The sequence below is a fragment of the Empidonax traillii genome, unplaced genomic scaffold, assembly GCF_003031625.1.
Source record: "Empidonax traillii isolate 1590-97213 ecotype Southwest subspecies unplaced genomic scaffold, ASM303162v1 scaffold177:size1754471, whole genome shotgun sequence".
Classification (NCBI taxonomy): Eukaryota; Metazoa; Chordata; class Aves; order Passeriformes; family Tyrannidae; genus Empidonax; species Empidonax traillii.
This window is the reverse complement of record NW_020955370.1, coordinates 598089-612467: the sequence shown is the minus strand read 5'-3', so window position 1 is coordinate 612467 and position 14379 is coordinate 598089. Positions and strand designations below refer to the sequence as shown.

Genomic DNA, 14379 nt, shown 5'->3' with positions numbered 1-14379 from the left:
CTGAGAGCTCTTAAGCACATGCACTTTATAGATAACCTTGGGTTAGGCTTGAATTTAATAAGCTGTTTGCAACCTGTGAAAACAACACTTGATTCCGTAGTAAAACCCTGTGCTCAGGAGAATCCCCCGCGCTTCTGATACATCCAATCCATATATATATATTAAAAAGGCAAACTCCTACAAGGATATTCTGAGACACTCCTGGTTTAGAACATGAGCTTTGCGTTCATAAATGTTTTAGCCTATTTCCTGTAATAAAGATTAAACTGTCTCTCAGGAAGTAAAGCTGCAGCACGTGCCTCTGACAACGTAACCAAACTTTATATAGCAATGTTTTTATTGTTTTCCTTTTGTTTTGTTCTTAGATGACTAATTTCTGACTAGCAGTGACAGCAAGAGTTTGCCATCTGAGGGGCCGCTTGGAGCTTTATTTCTATTTTAAGCATATTTAAAGTACATGTATTCAGAAGTGTCATTATGTAAATCAGTTTTGAAAATTGAACTCCATTAAAAATTATAGTATCATTTTCTGAGCTAATCTGAGGCTTTTTTAGTATCAGGAGAGAAAAACCCTCACAACCAAAACCCAGTTTTTGGGGCGGAATGGCACTTCTACCTCAGATATTGTAATTGATGTGATAATATGGTAAGAAAACATGTTGTATTTTTAATGGAGCAAAATGTTTATACTCTTCTTCAATTTGGAAAATCCACTGAGGTGATATATTACCTGGAAACCAAAGTTCAGAGTGGAGTCCAGTGTGAGGAAGGAGACTTTGGCAGTGATGGAAGTTGATCCCCCAGTGTTGGACACATAAGGTTTGGCTGGACACGGTGCTTTGGCTGAGAAAGGTTGGACCAGATAATCCTTGAGATCCCTTCCAACCTGGTATTCTGTGGAAGGAACTTGATATTAAAAAAAGAGGCCTAACAAGAAAATAAATACTTTTGTAGCTTAAGGAAAACTCTGCATATAAAGCAAAGTGGTGGTGGTTTGTTTTTGTGGGGGCTTCTTTGGTTTTATTTTTAAATGCTGCCCTGAGTATTGAAGGGGATTTAACTGTAATTGTGGTGTTGTGGAATCGCTGTAATGCCGTGGGTTTTCTTAAGTACTAACAAGAGGAAACCAAAAAGTTTCTCATTTTGCGCTGACTTGTTTCATTCACCTGCTTTAAAAAAAAAAAACCCAAAGGCTTGAACTTCCCCTGGCAATAGTCTGACAGTTTGGGAGAGTTCACTGGAACACAGGCTTTGTAGAGTCTGGTGTGACTTGGGTAGGGGAGCACTGAAAATGAAGGGACTGGATGTTGTTTCTTTGTAGTTCCTGAGATCCTGGGGACTTCAGTTCTCCTCTGGAGCTTAGAGGAATAAAGGCAAATCTATTACGGTTTCAACTCAGTTTCTTTTGGCAATGTAAGTCATCACTTTTTGCAGGGCCCTAGAAGAAGCCATTTAAAAGTACAGTTTTTTTCTTTAAGTGCAATTTCACACGTGCTGCAAACACCCACCTGCAACTCCTGTGAGCAAATGTTTCTCAAACCGCGATTTACAGTAGGAGATTTAAAAGGTGGCCCCTTTGGAACCGGAATAAAGCTCAGCCGTCGTGCAAGTGATGAAATTCTGACCGTGACAGGAAGTGATTCAGTATTTGAAGCAGAGATAACTGATGCCATTTCAGATGTCCTGACCTCCAGTGGTTCTCCAGGCACTCCCAGGGGTGCCTGACCTCCAGCTGCTATTCCAGACCCTGGATCTTGCCCATGTCTCTCACTTCTGTACATAGTTTGGGTGCTGTAAAGTGTCTAAAAGGGTACTAACACCTAAGTTTAGACCTGTGAAGTGCTGAGTGTAGTGTTTATTGTTTGGGGTAACACAAGGAAAGGGAAATCTGCTTTTGATTTAGTCTGGAGCTCCATGCAGGATCTGTGTAAGCATTAAAGCATCTTCAGTGGCCAAAATGAGTATTTTCAGGCAAATAAAAAAGACAAAAAGCGGAACACCCTTCAGCAGCTGAAATCTCAAAAAAAAAAATTATCACAATGTTCCTTCTTTATAAAAAGCTAAACTGTGTGGGAATAGGCAAACTTGTTAAAAGGAAAATTAAAGAAACTTAAATTCAAAATGTTTCATGGGAAATGTTTGAAAACACAACGTGCAGAATGTCCTTCAGGTAAAGAGCTGAGACACACACAGACCTGTTGTGATTTAAAAATTAAGCAGAATTTTGTTACTAAGAAAACCTTTCTTAACACCAACAGAAAAAAATCTAAACAAAAAAAAAAGCAGGAGGGGCTGTAGGCTTTGGCAAGTTAAATGTAAAGCAATAGTAAATTAGGCTAAAAGTGGTCTTGAGGAGTAATTGGAAGACATTGAATCTAATAATAGCGATAGTAATGGCTTCAACCCATCAGAATCAGCCTTCTCAGGAGATCTGTAAGGCTGATAAATGATCAGGACCTGAAGAGCTGTCAAGGATGATAAAATAGTTATAGAGAAATAAATGAATTATTTGCATTGGTATTTATTGGGTAGGGTCACTGCTATAACCATTCATTACAGTGATGGACATAGAAAGCAGAGATAGGAAGCTTTCAAATAGGTTTTCTTCTTGATTTGGGACAATTCGGGTTAAATTTTAATCAAGATGCTACTGGAACAGTCCTATTTTGTATTAATGCAAATTATTCAGCTGGAATTTATAGGATGAACACAAAATATGATGATTGGAATTCATCCGGGTCTTAGTTTACAAGTTCTAGAGAACAAAATTGATGTGCATGAGAAATTAATACAGCACGTGTTTGATCAAAAAAAAGAAAAGTAGTCCAAAAATAATGTACTCACTCGTGATCTTTAAAGTATATTGTGAATCACAGCTGTTGAAAGCCAACAGAACTTGCACTAATTACTAATTACCTGGGTTTATTCCTTTTTTCTTCAGTTCTAAACTTTCCCTAGAACAGGCTAATATTAAGGAGTGGCTATGGAAAGATGTTCTAAATACAATCCTTTCTGAATTTTCATTGCCTACTGGTTTATTTGTTGTTAGTTTCAATTTTGGAACAGCTTTTTTTTTTTAATACTTTTATTGCAGCATTAGAAGCAGCTTTTATCAGACATGAGATGTGGAAAGTTGGCAATACAAGTACGGCTTGTTTACCTTTCCAGATAAACTTGGTTAAATCTCTTCCCAACCTTTGTTCTTATCAGGGAGAAAGAACAAGAAACACAAGAAGAGGAGCATTTGATGGAAGAAAAGAAAAAGAAAAAGCAGGAAGAAAAGAAAAAGAAGGAAGGTGCTCAGAAAAAGGTTTGTTCATGTTCCTGTTGTAAATGATCCCTTTACTCTTTAAGAGTAACAGGCAGGTGTTGATGGATTACACTGTTAGTTTTTATTTTAGAAAAGAATTGATCATTATCTTTTCTGGTATAAAAATAAGGCATCATAAAAAGAAAAAGGTGGGTAGGTTCCAAGCAGATAAAAACTTAACAGATTTTGTGTCGAAGCCAATGGTGTGTGTGGATTCAAAGGGATAGTGGACAAGTTCACACAAGTTAATTCTGCTGAGCGTTAAAAAGTTCATAGACATAGTGCTTGGTTCAGAAAACCTCTTTCTCAAGAGAGAGAACACGAGAGGGGTAGATGGGGTCAGTGCCCTATCCCTTGCCACACTTTATACTGTCTCTTTGGCATCTGCTTTTGGCATCAATCAAACAGAGTCATTCTTACATTCCTAAAAAACGGAGTTAAACTGACATTCTCCTGTTCTTAACTGGAACCAATACCTGATTTATGTAAGGACTTCCAGCACAAAGTTGGGCCTGCAGCCCTACAACTATGAAGTATAATTTTGAATATTGACAAACAGTTGATTTGTTTTGTTCTCTTCTTCTTTCAGGCTGCTGAACAAAAAACCAAAGGTAAATTAATGTTTATTCTTTGTGAACCATTTGGTATTTTTATGAGCTTATTTAAAAAAGAAATGCTTATGCTTTTCATTCTTTGTGTTTGTTTACTGGGGAGAGTATATCTTACTAGGATAGTTCTGTTCCTAAAGTTTTGTTGGAGGATCCGACTATATGTTGGGTTTCTCAGCCTAAGCTTTTGCTTAGATTGCTGTGTATCCTATAGCAGCTTTTTGACTAGAATATATGGATTAATTTTCTGTGAAATGTGACAGCAGTTGTCCTCTCTTTTCTCTGATCTCAGGACAGATGTAGTTCTCCATTTAGTTGTTAGTTATTTATCTGTTTCAAAGACAACTAAAGGCCACTCTGCCCCTGCATGCACAATTCAGGTCGATTTAGTGTGCAAACCCAGTTCATTGACCTTACCAGAAACTATTCCCCCCACTGCCTGTTTTTCTTTCTCGGGTGGGTTTTGTGCTTGGGAAGAGTCTGGGGCTGGTTTGCAGCACAGTCCAGGAAGCAGCAGAGGTAAGGAATGGATTCCCCTTTGAGGACACTGAGCTCCCAGGTGCCCTGGGAGAAATTTTTTTGTCTGTTCTGTCCCTTGGTTTATGTGGCAGCACACAAAACTCAGGCTGGGGAACGTTTCTGAACCAGTTAATATGCACTGTTATTTATTGCTGGGTAATTAGGTGACAGACAGGCTAGTGGAGCTTCCCAAAGACTAAGAATTAGAGAAGAGCCAAGCCTAACATACGGGATTGACAAAACAACTTATGTTTCAAACACTTTTTATGTATTTATACAGCAGAAATTAAGTATTGCCTCAGTAATACTAAATTCAGAAAAATAAAGACCTGCCTACGTGATGGAGACACTGTAACAAGTAATTTATTGAAACTCTATCCTTTCCTTTCCAAGTTGTTCCTATGTAGAATGTGTGAATTCAGGAAGTTTTAGTTTGAATTCTGTTGCATCTGCCCTGTGAGATATCATGCAGTTTATAATGGTGGATTTTGCTTTCAGAAGGCAGCAGAAGTAGCTAAATCCCACCAAATCTTCAGTACATAAAAAAACTTTGGAATTAAGATGCATGAGAGCGATTTCTAGCTAAATATAATATTTCTGTTTCTGCATTAGTGCATGTTGTGTTCTCTGTATCAGCTCATTTCTGTGTGAAAAGATTTCTCTGTTCCATAATGGATTATAATGACTTTTTAATATCACAATTCAGTGGCAGATGTTTTTGCTGTCAGAGTAACTACATTTGTTTTCACGTGCTAATGCAGTGGCTCTTCATTTCTGTTACTAGTGAGACTCAGTGCCTTCTGCTTTGCCTCTCTGGGATGTTACTATTTCTGTCTCTGTTGTGACAGCTTTGTTTTTAATTGCTTGAAACTGCCAAGTTTAAGTTTTTAGGTAATAACTTCAGTTTTTCAGGTATGTTTGGGAGTTTGTTTCTTTCAAATATTTTTGGTCCACTCTCCTTGTATTTAATCGTCCTGCGCTACTGCTGTAAAACATGAATTGGGAAGAAGACTACAGTGAACAAAAGTAGTTATTTTAGAGATTAGGTAGCTTGGGCATTTGTTGTTTCATCTGTCAGAAGCAGTGATGCACCTTTTTGTAGCTCAGCGTCCTTGGAAGGAGTTGACCTGCCCTGCAGAGAAACCAAACCTCCTGTTCATTCTCAGGGCAATGGCCAGGGGTTATTTACAGTCCTTTAAGTGACCCTTCTTTGAATTTCCTTTGTCTGGCAACTACTCCTTTCTTTTAAGGTTGCTTTGTGGGAATGCTTTCCCACTCTATGGTACAGCTCCTTACCTTTATCTGTAGGAGGGATGTTAGGATAGGTAACAGAAATTTCTTGAAATATGGAAAATATTAATACAAAATTAAAGAGAGGAAAAAGTTGACTGAACCTTTTTTCCTCAGGTATTCAAAGTTGGCTGTAAACTTCATTGCAGTGCTGCACCAACTGCTATATTTGGATACAATTTCAAGGTTGAGTGACAAATGCACTACTACAACTTAAAAGGCAACCACAGGGATTATCGTTGAATTTAACTAATTTATTTTTTATCTGGGACATAGCAATTAAATTAGTTGTAAAGACAGGATGACACGGTAACACTGAGTGGACTGCAGCAGGTACCACATGCCAGTGGGCGGGAGGTATTAAATCAGAGATTAAAACTGGCTGGAACTGGACATTTTGCAAAATGTAGATTTTGGTAGGGGAGATATAAATGTGACTTAATGTAGCTGCTTGTGGTAACTTAAAAGAAAATTGCTTCATTTTATGCATTTGTCGTTCAGTTCTGCAACTGGGTTGCCATAGCAGTGAGAAATGCTTGCACCAGTTGGAGAAAATAAACCACACAACTGGAAATAGAAGGGTTTTTCAGTTTGTTTTTCGGCGGATTGGAGACAATGTGTTTATACTGTTCCTTGGTTGCTCTCGGCAGTGTTTGTGAAGGAAAAGACACTTTGTTGAAGTGGGTTGGAAGGGCTGAGCTTGGGAGTTGATGTGGAGGGAGGGTTTACCCTTTGGGGGTGTGCTGGAAGCCTGTGCTGTGATCAAGGTGCCTTTTTAATCAGTAGTAAGATTGATAATTTAATTACTAGTGAGTAATAGTAAGATTTTCATTTATTTGGCTAGCACAAAGGAAGATGTGGAGATGTGTCCCGTGTACTAATGAACTCGTTTGCTTTGTACACGGAGCTCTGATCCTCTGCAAGCCGAGATGGGGCTCTTGCATGTTCAGTCTCTGGTGAGGCCTCAGGAAAGAGAAACTAGTAAGGAGGAAGGAGGTTTCCTGTGGGTGTGTGTATGTGGTGTGTTGTCAGTTCAGTATTGCCCTGAGGCCTCAGCCCGAGCTGAATGTTTCCATTTGTGATGTGGAGCACAAACCCCTTCCAAAATAAACACACATTTCCACCCACAGAGGAAAGGTATGTGGCTGCTGCTGGAGTTACTGGTCCAGGGGTAGGAAGTGCTCCCTCACACAGCTCTTGCATCTATTTAAACAACTTAAATTATTTTTTGCTGTGTAAACAACGATCCAGCCCTGTAAATCTTCTCTACATAGCAGCTCCTTCATTTTCTGGTGTGTTTTTTTTTTTTTTTTTTTTTTTTTTTTTTCCCTGCAACGTTGTTAGCCAAAGTATTTTTGTGAGGCTGAATCTTTTATAAATACCCTGTTGGCAACAATTCTAAGGAATGTGTGAAAGGAAGAAAGATTGAGGAGCTGATAAGTAGCTGAAATGTTTCTCAATTACTTGAGAACAAATGAAAGTAGTCTTCCTGTTCAGCTGGAGAGGAGCATTGCAGAAGTAGATGAGGTGGGAAATGAGCAGGTTTTTATTGCACATCCCCGTTACTGTTCTTTTATGGTAATTTTTTTGAGAGCAGGACTATTGAGCACAGGCTATTAGTGTTTATTTTACGTGTGTAAACTCTTGCCAGTTTATATGCACTTGATAAAGAAACTTTGTGTATAAAGGCTTTTGTAATGAAAACATTCAGCTGTAAGTACCAGCAAGAGTTCTGTTCTGTATGGTAAATAGTCACTAGTATGGGAAATGGCGGTTTTTAATAACTACAGGGGACTTTAGGGGAGCTGTGCCTGTGATAAATAGTATGAGGTCAGCGTGTTTTGCTGCCTGCTTCTCAGGTTGCTGCAGGTGTAGTCAGCAGACAGGTGATCAGCTCCTTGGCTGCTTTACTCACACCCCAGCTGAATACACTTTGTCAAAGCAAAGTCGAAGTGCTGGTATAAAATAGTTTAAGTGGGTTGTTACTCAAGCATCCACCACGGTAATTGCAAGGCAAAGTATCCGTCCAGGTCTGCAGCGTTACCTGCAATAAAGGTAAGTGTTAAATCTGCAAACAGAGAGTTACCTCTATATCACTTTTAGTTTAACGTACGAAACTAATATTTGATTAGAAATCTCAGTCTGGAGAATATTTCTGTAAAGCAGAGATGGCCACTCTGCCTCGTGGACCTTCATGATCCTTGTAGGTCAGTCTTTGGCATGGTCATGGCATGGGACCAGGTAGAGAGGTGTGGGCTTTCCAAGGGGAAAATAGGAACTTCAGCTCACTGCTTGTGCAAGCAAGGTTGCAGAAGCTGGAGTAATCCTGAGATTCAGCAGCTCATCCAGCACTGCCCACCCTCTGTTAAAGGGGTTCAGTGAATCCTGAGCACTGTTCCCTTCCACCCAGGGTCTGTTCTGGAGCTTTCCCATCCCCCAGGTTCCCTGGGCCGTGTGTCTTGGGACCCTTCACCGTGTCATGATTTTAATCAGGAAGGTTGTCTGCAGACTGGGAGATTATTCTACCAAGGTTTAGTCTTTAATATGTTATGTTTTGAGGGACTTAAAAGAACAGAAAGCACTTAGCACTATGTGGTTGCTTGGTAAACCATCGTGGTGTTGCAAACATTGGCATACTTTCTTCAGGTTAGTTTTAAAATTTGCATAGCATTTTTTATCCCACAAACAGTGCTGTATATTTTACTGGGAGGAACATGGTCAACTGTATTACAAAGGGGAGTTAAAGGGGAAAAAGAGTGGATAAATATATCTAAAATCCCATCCCCTGCTCTGGCATTTCTATTTAAATGACAGGAATAGTGGCATACCTGTCTTAAAAGCCAGGCATTTCCATTTCCAAATTAGCCATGTAGATGGTTGCATAGTTTTAAATTGATTCTTTACTTAGCCTGCCCAAATGGGCTGTTAGAATGTTCTCTGTTGGGCTCATTTCGATGTGAATCACCTTCCTGTAACCTCCATTCTGCTCATACAGAAATGCAGTTTGTGTACACTGATAATGTGCTCTTTCTGGCTGTGGTGGATGTGACTGATGTTTAATGGTAGTTCCATAGAAAAAAAGGGAAAATGAAACTTTTAGAGCATCTCATTGGTATTTTAAGTGGAATTATGTTTGTAACACAATCAGTCTTTTTTAAAAAGAAAAGTCTTGAGTTTTTCTGATATATGTCATATTATTGTAGAAACCAGCAGAGGCTTTTTCCATAAGATTAGAAAATGTGTTCCAGGCTACAAATCAGGTATGATTTACAACAGATTTACAACCTCTGACTCATTTGAGTATTTATAGCTTATGCTTGAATATCTGCCTCTGCCATCTTGTGAGTTAAGTGCTGTGTTTGTACTGAACTGCTGCACATTGTAGTGACAAAATGTGCCATAAATCATCATTGCAGAAGGAGGGGGAGCACTGCAATAAGTTCTTCAATTAGATCTTAATATGCAGTCACTTGATAACTTAATGATAACCTGTGGCCATACATTAAGGCTTAATAACACAAAAATGTTTTCTTTTTGATAAACATTATTGTGGTGATGTTTTGCTATTATAAGTATCTTTAAACAAACATGAGTTTGTTCATAAAACCGACTGAGATATCAACTTCTCTGATAGAGGAGTAATTACCATTTTACAGCCTGCAAAGAACAGAGTATGGAGGTAATTTGTGAGTCCGTGCCATAATACTGGGTTAAAAGGAGTAGAAAATGAAAAAGATTAGAGCAGACAGGAGGAGCAATTTGCATAGTCAAGGAAACAAAGCAAGAAGGGTGAGCTGGGAGGCTTGGAGTTAACTGGTACAGGAAAAAAACTTTGGTTTCCTGCTTATCTTTTTGAGGTGAGATGACTATGACAAGCCATTGAGTTTCTAGTGGTGGCAGTAGTTCAGTGGTATTTAATGGTGTTTTTGCTACACAAGTGTAAGCAACATTATGAGTATCTTCAGCATTCCCATTATGAAGGAAAAAAAAATAAGGTAACAAGTAAGTGTATGGATAACCTGTGGTAAACTATATTTGGGGTTGTAGCACTTCCTTTGTTGGTTTTCAAAGGTGTCCAGCTGGAGATCGGCTTTGAGAATTGGTGTCTTTTTGCAGAAGGGGAGGGGGTTTTGTCAGGGCTGGACACCCAGAGCGCTGTAACCAGGTACTGAAGGTTTAAGTCTTCTGTAGCTCCTGTGAAGCTTTAGATTCTTTAGCTTTCAAATAAATCCTCTGTTCAGACAATGAGGCACCAAAGCAGTTAGTTCAGGTTTTTAGGAAAAAAAGAAAAACAAACACAGAATTCTCCAGGGTTGTTTGAAAATAAGGAGAACCAAAGAGATACATTCGCCCTAATGTGTTCCTGTCCTGAGCTGGGTTTACAGGACACCTGCCCCCAAAGACGTGCTTTGGTGTCTTTTCCTGGAGTTGCTGCTGCTTCCTTCCTGCTGGGCCAGTAAAGCACCTCCAGTCCTGGTCAGTGGTTGCATTGTGAGCTTTGCACATTCCCCATCTGGGAATACAGAAGTAGGTAAGAGCTCAAGTCAGATATTCCTAGCGCTCCTCAAGTAGCTTTTATTCTCCTTAGAGGTGGTCTGTGGTAGTTTGCCATCATGCAAATGTAGGCATGTTCTTATAATATAAATACAGGCAGAATATTGCTCTGGTCTTCCACGTGCTTTGCCTTTTCTCAGTTTCCTCAATTAGGAAATGATCTGGGTTTTATCAGATTGAGGATGGCAGCAGCCTGACCTGTATATAGTTAGTTCTAAAACTAGATGAATATGGGAGCTTTCCAACACCAGACACAGTTAATTAAAAGCGTTTTTCAAATGCTCTGAATGTTGTAAGGGTTGATAACCTGCTTGAAGGCAGTAGGACTAACATGCTTTCATCAGATTTCCCTTTACATTGTCCATTGTCAAATACATTTCAAGCCTGGGATATTATCTCTACACAAATGCTCTGTGAAGAGAGAGTGAGCACAGATTAGGTAACACCAGTTTGGCTTTTCTCATCTAGACCTAATTGTCAGGGTGCCCTTTGGTGGGAAGCTCTCTCAAATAAATCCCTGTTTTGCTTTCTGAACAACAAAACCGACAATACAATTGTTGACAACTGGATATTCTAGAATTTAAATTCTAGCACAGCTACGCAGTGCTAATAGTGGTTAGGGTCAGACTGCACGCTGGGTTATGGTTATTTATCTGCCCACAGTGGGCTCTTTCATCCCCAGTGCTGTGCTGCTTTTGCAGTGCTGGGCATTCCCCGGGGCAGTGTGTTTGTGAAACATCAAACTGTTGCACTTCTGGCCTCACAGCAGCTCAGGCATTGGTATATATTCTGTTCTTCTCTCAGTCTGCTTATAACTGTTTTCCAATTGTAAATAGTGTTGTCTGACACTTATTGTCCATCAGAGCATATATGCCCCAGTACTAGAGACCACATGTATTTTTCCATTTTAACATGCCATTGCTGTATCTGCTGATCATAACAGACACCCACCCCACATCTCTTCACTTTCTTACCCACCTAGCAAAGCCTGAGATTTGTTTTCTTGGGAGTGGCTTTACAACACAGTTTATGTGTTTATAAGTGTGCTCTTCCCTTTACTGTCTAAACTGAAGTCTGTCGTTCGCTTTTACTCTTCTTTTAAAGAAATATGTCCGGAAGGCAGTTTCTTGTCTGCCTTGGGGCCTGGCTCACTCAGGTTTTCATGGAGAAGGCAGCTCACAGTTTCCCTTGAAAAAATGACCTATGAACTCTGATTTATCTGCAGTGTGCTGACCACTTTCCATTATTAGATTATCATCTTGCTACCTGGAGGAGGCTTGTAAGGCATATAAATATAATGTTGATAAGATCTGCAAACTGTAAGCTGGAAGAGAGGTTCATCAGGGAATGTATTAGCTCACTTTGGTAATGGTTGTTTTGAGATATCTGCTGGGTCTCTTAACGTTTCTTGATCCCTTCCGTGGGAAGGATGAAATCAGCTTTGAACTGTAACTCTAGTCCATGCTCTCGAGGGTTAGTTACTGTACAAATGCTGAAGAGGGTTATCTTGGGAAAATAAAGGGAATGAAAACATGGGTTTGATTCTTTTACACTGTGTGTGAAGCCTTTGGCCTGAGGGACCTTGTGTTCTGGTGTTGACATTCCTCTACTCTGAGAACCCAGACTTCACTGTGTTCTGCTAGATAATTTCAGTGTTTTTCCTGAGTTCCTAAAGATTGTAGCCCATACTTCACAAATCCTACAGGGCTGCTTAAAAACCAGCTCAGACTCTTGGTCAGGTGTGCGCTGTGCGTGTGATCCTTCAGGTTATTCCTGACCTGGCTCAGGGAGCGCAGGGTGAATTAGCATCCAGAGAGGTGGTTTGTTCATGAGGTGGATTGTAGGTCCAGGATCACCACGAGAGGAGGTGATTTTTCCCTGTAGGCATCCTGCCCTGGCGTTGTGGGATGGCAGCAGTGGCTCACGCTAAGCTGTCTTGTGGGACTGCATTTAACACCACCACTGAATGCTTCGGACGCTCCTCAGCTGCCCTGAGCGTGTCAGCTGTTATTACTCTTTGCCCAAGGGGAACAGCTGAACTTGAGGCCGGATTCAGGCCCTCAGTTGCCTCTTCCCATGTTAACAGAAGGAGTTCTCTGTGTTATCATAGTCTCCTGTAGATCTGTCCTCCTGTTTTCAGGATGCCTTTAATGTTTCTGGCATCATTCCTGATTTGGCTGCTGTTGCTGTCTTTTTTTCAGCAGTCTGTGGAGCCAGACTTTTCACCTTTCCAAGGCCAAACAGGCTCTCATGAACTTCTGCTTTAAAGCACACGAGTTACTGAGCTGCAGAACTGATAATTCCTCCACTCCATTTAAAATTCAAACGCCACACTGAGGTCTTATTATCATAGGACTATATATATCCTTTTAGATGAGCAAGAAGGGATTGTCATAACCCTCTCCCCATTCTGACAGGCCGAGCAAAAGTTCTTGAAAGATGTCTTGATTATTATTGGAAAGCCATCTTAGTACAGGCCTGAACAGTCTTTCCTGTAACTTCAGCCCCTTCTTTCTTGGCTGCTTTGCCCAGTATGTGGAGGGCAGATTTCCCCTTCTCTGCAGGGGCCTTTTTGTGTGTCCTGTTTTTCACTTAGCAGCCCATTGAGTTTTTCCTTGTGCTGGTGTTTTCAAGCTGTTTTTCAAACCATAATTATTTATGTTTCTCTCCTTTGGAAGGCCTTCCAGTTCGTCCAGAGTTATTTTTTAAATGCCATATCTGTATGTTGTGGTTTAACCCCAGCAGCAGCTCAGCCCCAAGCAGCCGCTTCCTCACCCTCCCCCAGCGGGATGTGGAGAGAACTGGAAGAGCAAAAGTGAGAAAACTCGTGGGTTGAAATAAAGACAGTTTAAGTAGAGCAGAAGTCACACACACAGGCAAAGCAAAACAAGGAATTCATTCCCCACTTGCCATGGCAGGCAGGTGTTCAGTCTTCCCCAGGACAGCAGGGCTCCATCACACATAACAGCGACTTGGGAAAACAAACACCGTTGCTGCAAATGTCCCCCTCTTTCTTCTTCTTCCCCAGCTTTATATGCTGAGCACGATGCCATCTGGTATGGAATATCCCTCAGAGGTCAGTTGGGGTCAGCTGTCCTGGCTATATCCCCTCCCAGCTCCTTTCCCCCCCCCCCATTCTCTTTGCTGTCACTGTGGAGTGAGGAGCAGGAAAGGTCTTGGCTGTCTGTGAGCCCTGCTCAGCAATAACGAAAACACCTGGATTATCAGCACTGCTTCCAGCACAAACCCAAACCACAGCCCCATACCAGGTACTGTGAGAAAAATCAACTCTATCCCAGCCAAAAATTAACTCTGTCCCAGCCAAAACTAGCATGCTGATTGAAGGATTGTTCAATAACTTTGAGTTAACCTGTGTAAGGATTATCTACTGCTTTTCATAAGTAAAACAAAAGGTTATTTTCTGTGCCTATCAAGCTCGTCCCATTGCGCAGCTCTGTAATCTGGGATTTCCACAGCAGTGCTGCTGCTTATTCTCCTTTAGTTACCTGTCCCTGAACTGAGATGCACAGCAGCAGTGAACACTTAGGTCCATAATCCCGTTTTACTGATACCTGGGATGTAGATGGGATGTTGAAGCTCAGCTTGTTCCACCCCCGCGGTTGTCGCTGTGTTAGTGCACCCTTGCTTTTCACATTTGCTTGAGATGCAGAGGATGTTTTAATCCTTATTTACCATATTATTTGAGTGGAAGTGCTGCCTTTCCTCTGGGTGTTCCACAGAAATGACGTCACTGTCATCACTGTGGCCGGTGGCCGATGTGGCAGTGCCGTGTGCTCCCTCTGCTGTCACCAGCTCCCTTCTCAGCACAAACAGAGTTTCTTTCTGAAAACTAAAGAACTAATGTGGTTTGAATTTCTGAGAAGTGATCGGTGTTAGAGAGGGCCTGTTTTTGCTGAAAGTGTCTTGATGAGTCTGTAATACAAATTAAAGTCAGGGTCATAGGGACAGCATCAGCACCACCAGCTGGCAGTTACAATAACTTTTTATTTACGTGAGGAACTGGGAGCATCTTGGATTTACCTCCCCTGACTGTCCTACTCCGATGTGCTAGAAACTGCTTTAATAAAATCAGGCTTA

At 40.8% G+C, this 14379-nt stretch overlaps 1 protein-coding gene across 1 annotated transcript in view; it reads left to right on the top strand.

The window, feature by feature from the left end:
• The first annotated feature begins 3286 nt into the window (after nucleotides 1-3286).
• The window catches only part of TNRC6C (trinucleotide repeat containing adaptor 6C), a 75374-nt gene continuing 64281 nt past the window's right edge, over nucleotides 3287-14379 (top strand). Inside the window, exons 1-2 of the mRNA XM_027886045.1 lie at nucleotides 3287-3310; nucleotides 3900-3921. The gene's annotated coding sequence lies outside the window, so the exon portion shown is untranslated. The remainder of the gene's footprint in view (nucleotides 3311-3899; nucleotides 3922-14379) is intronic.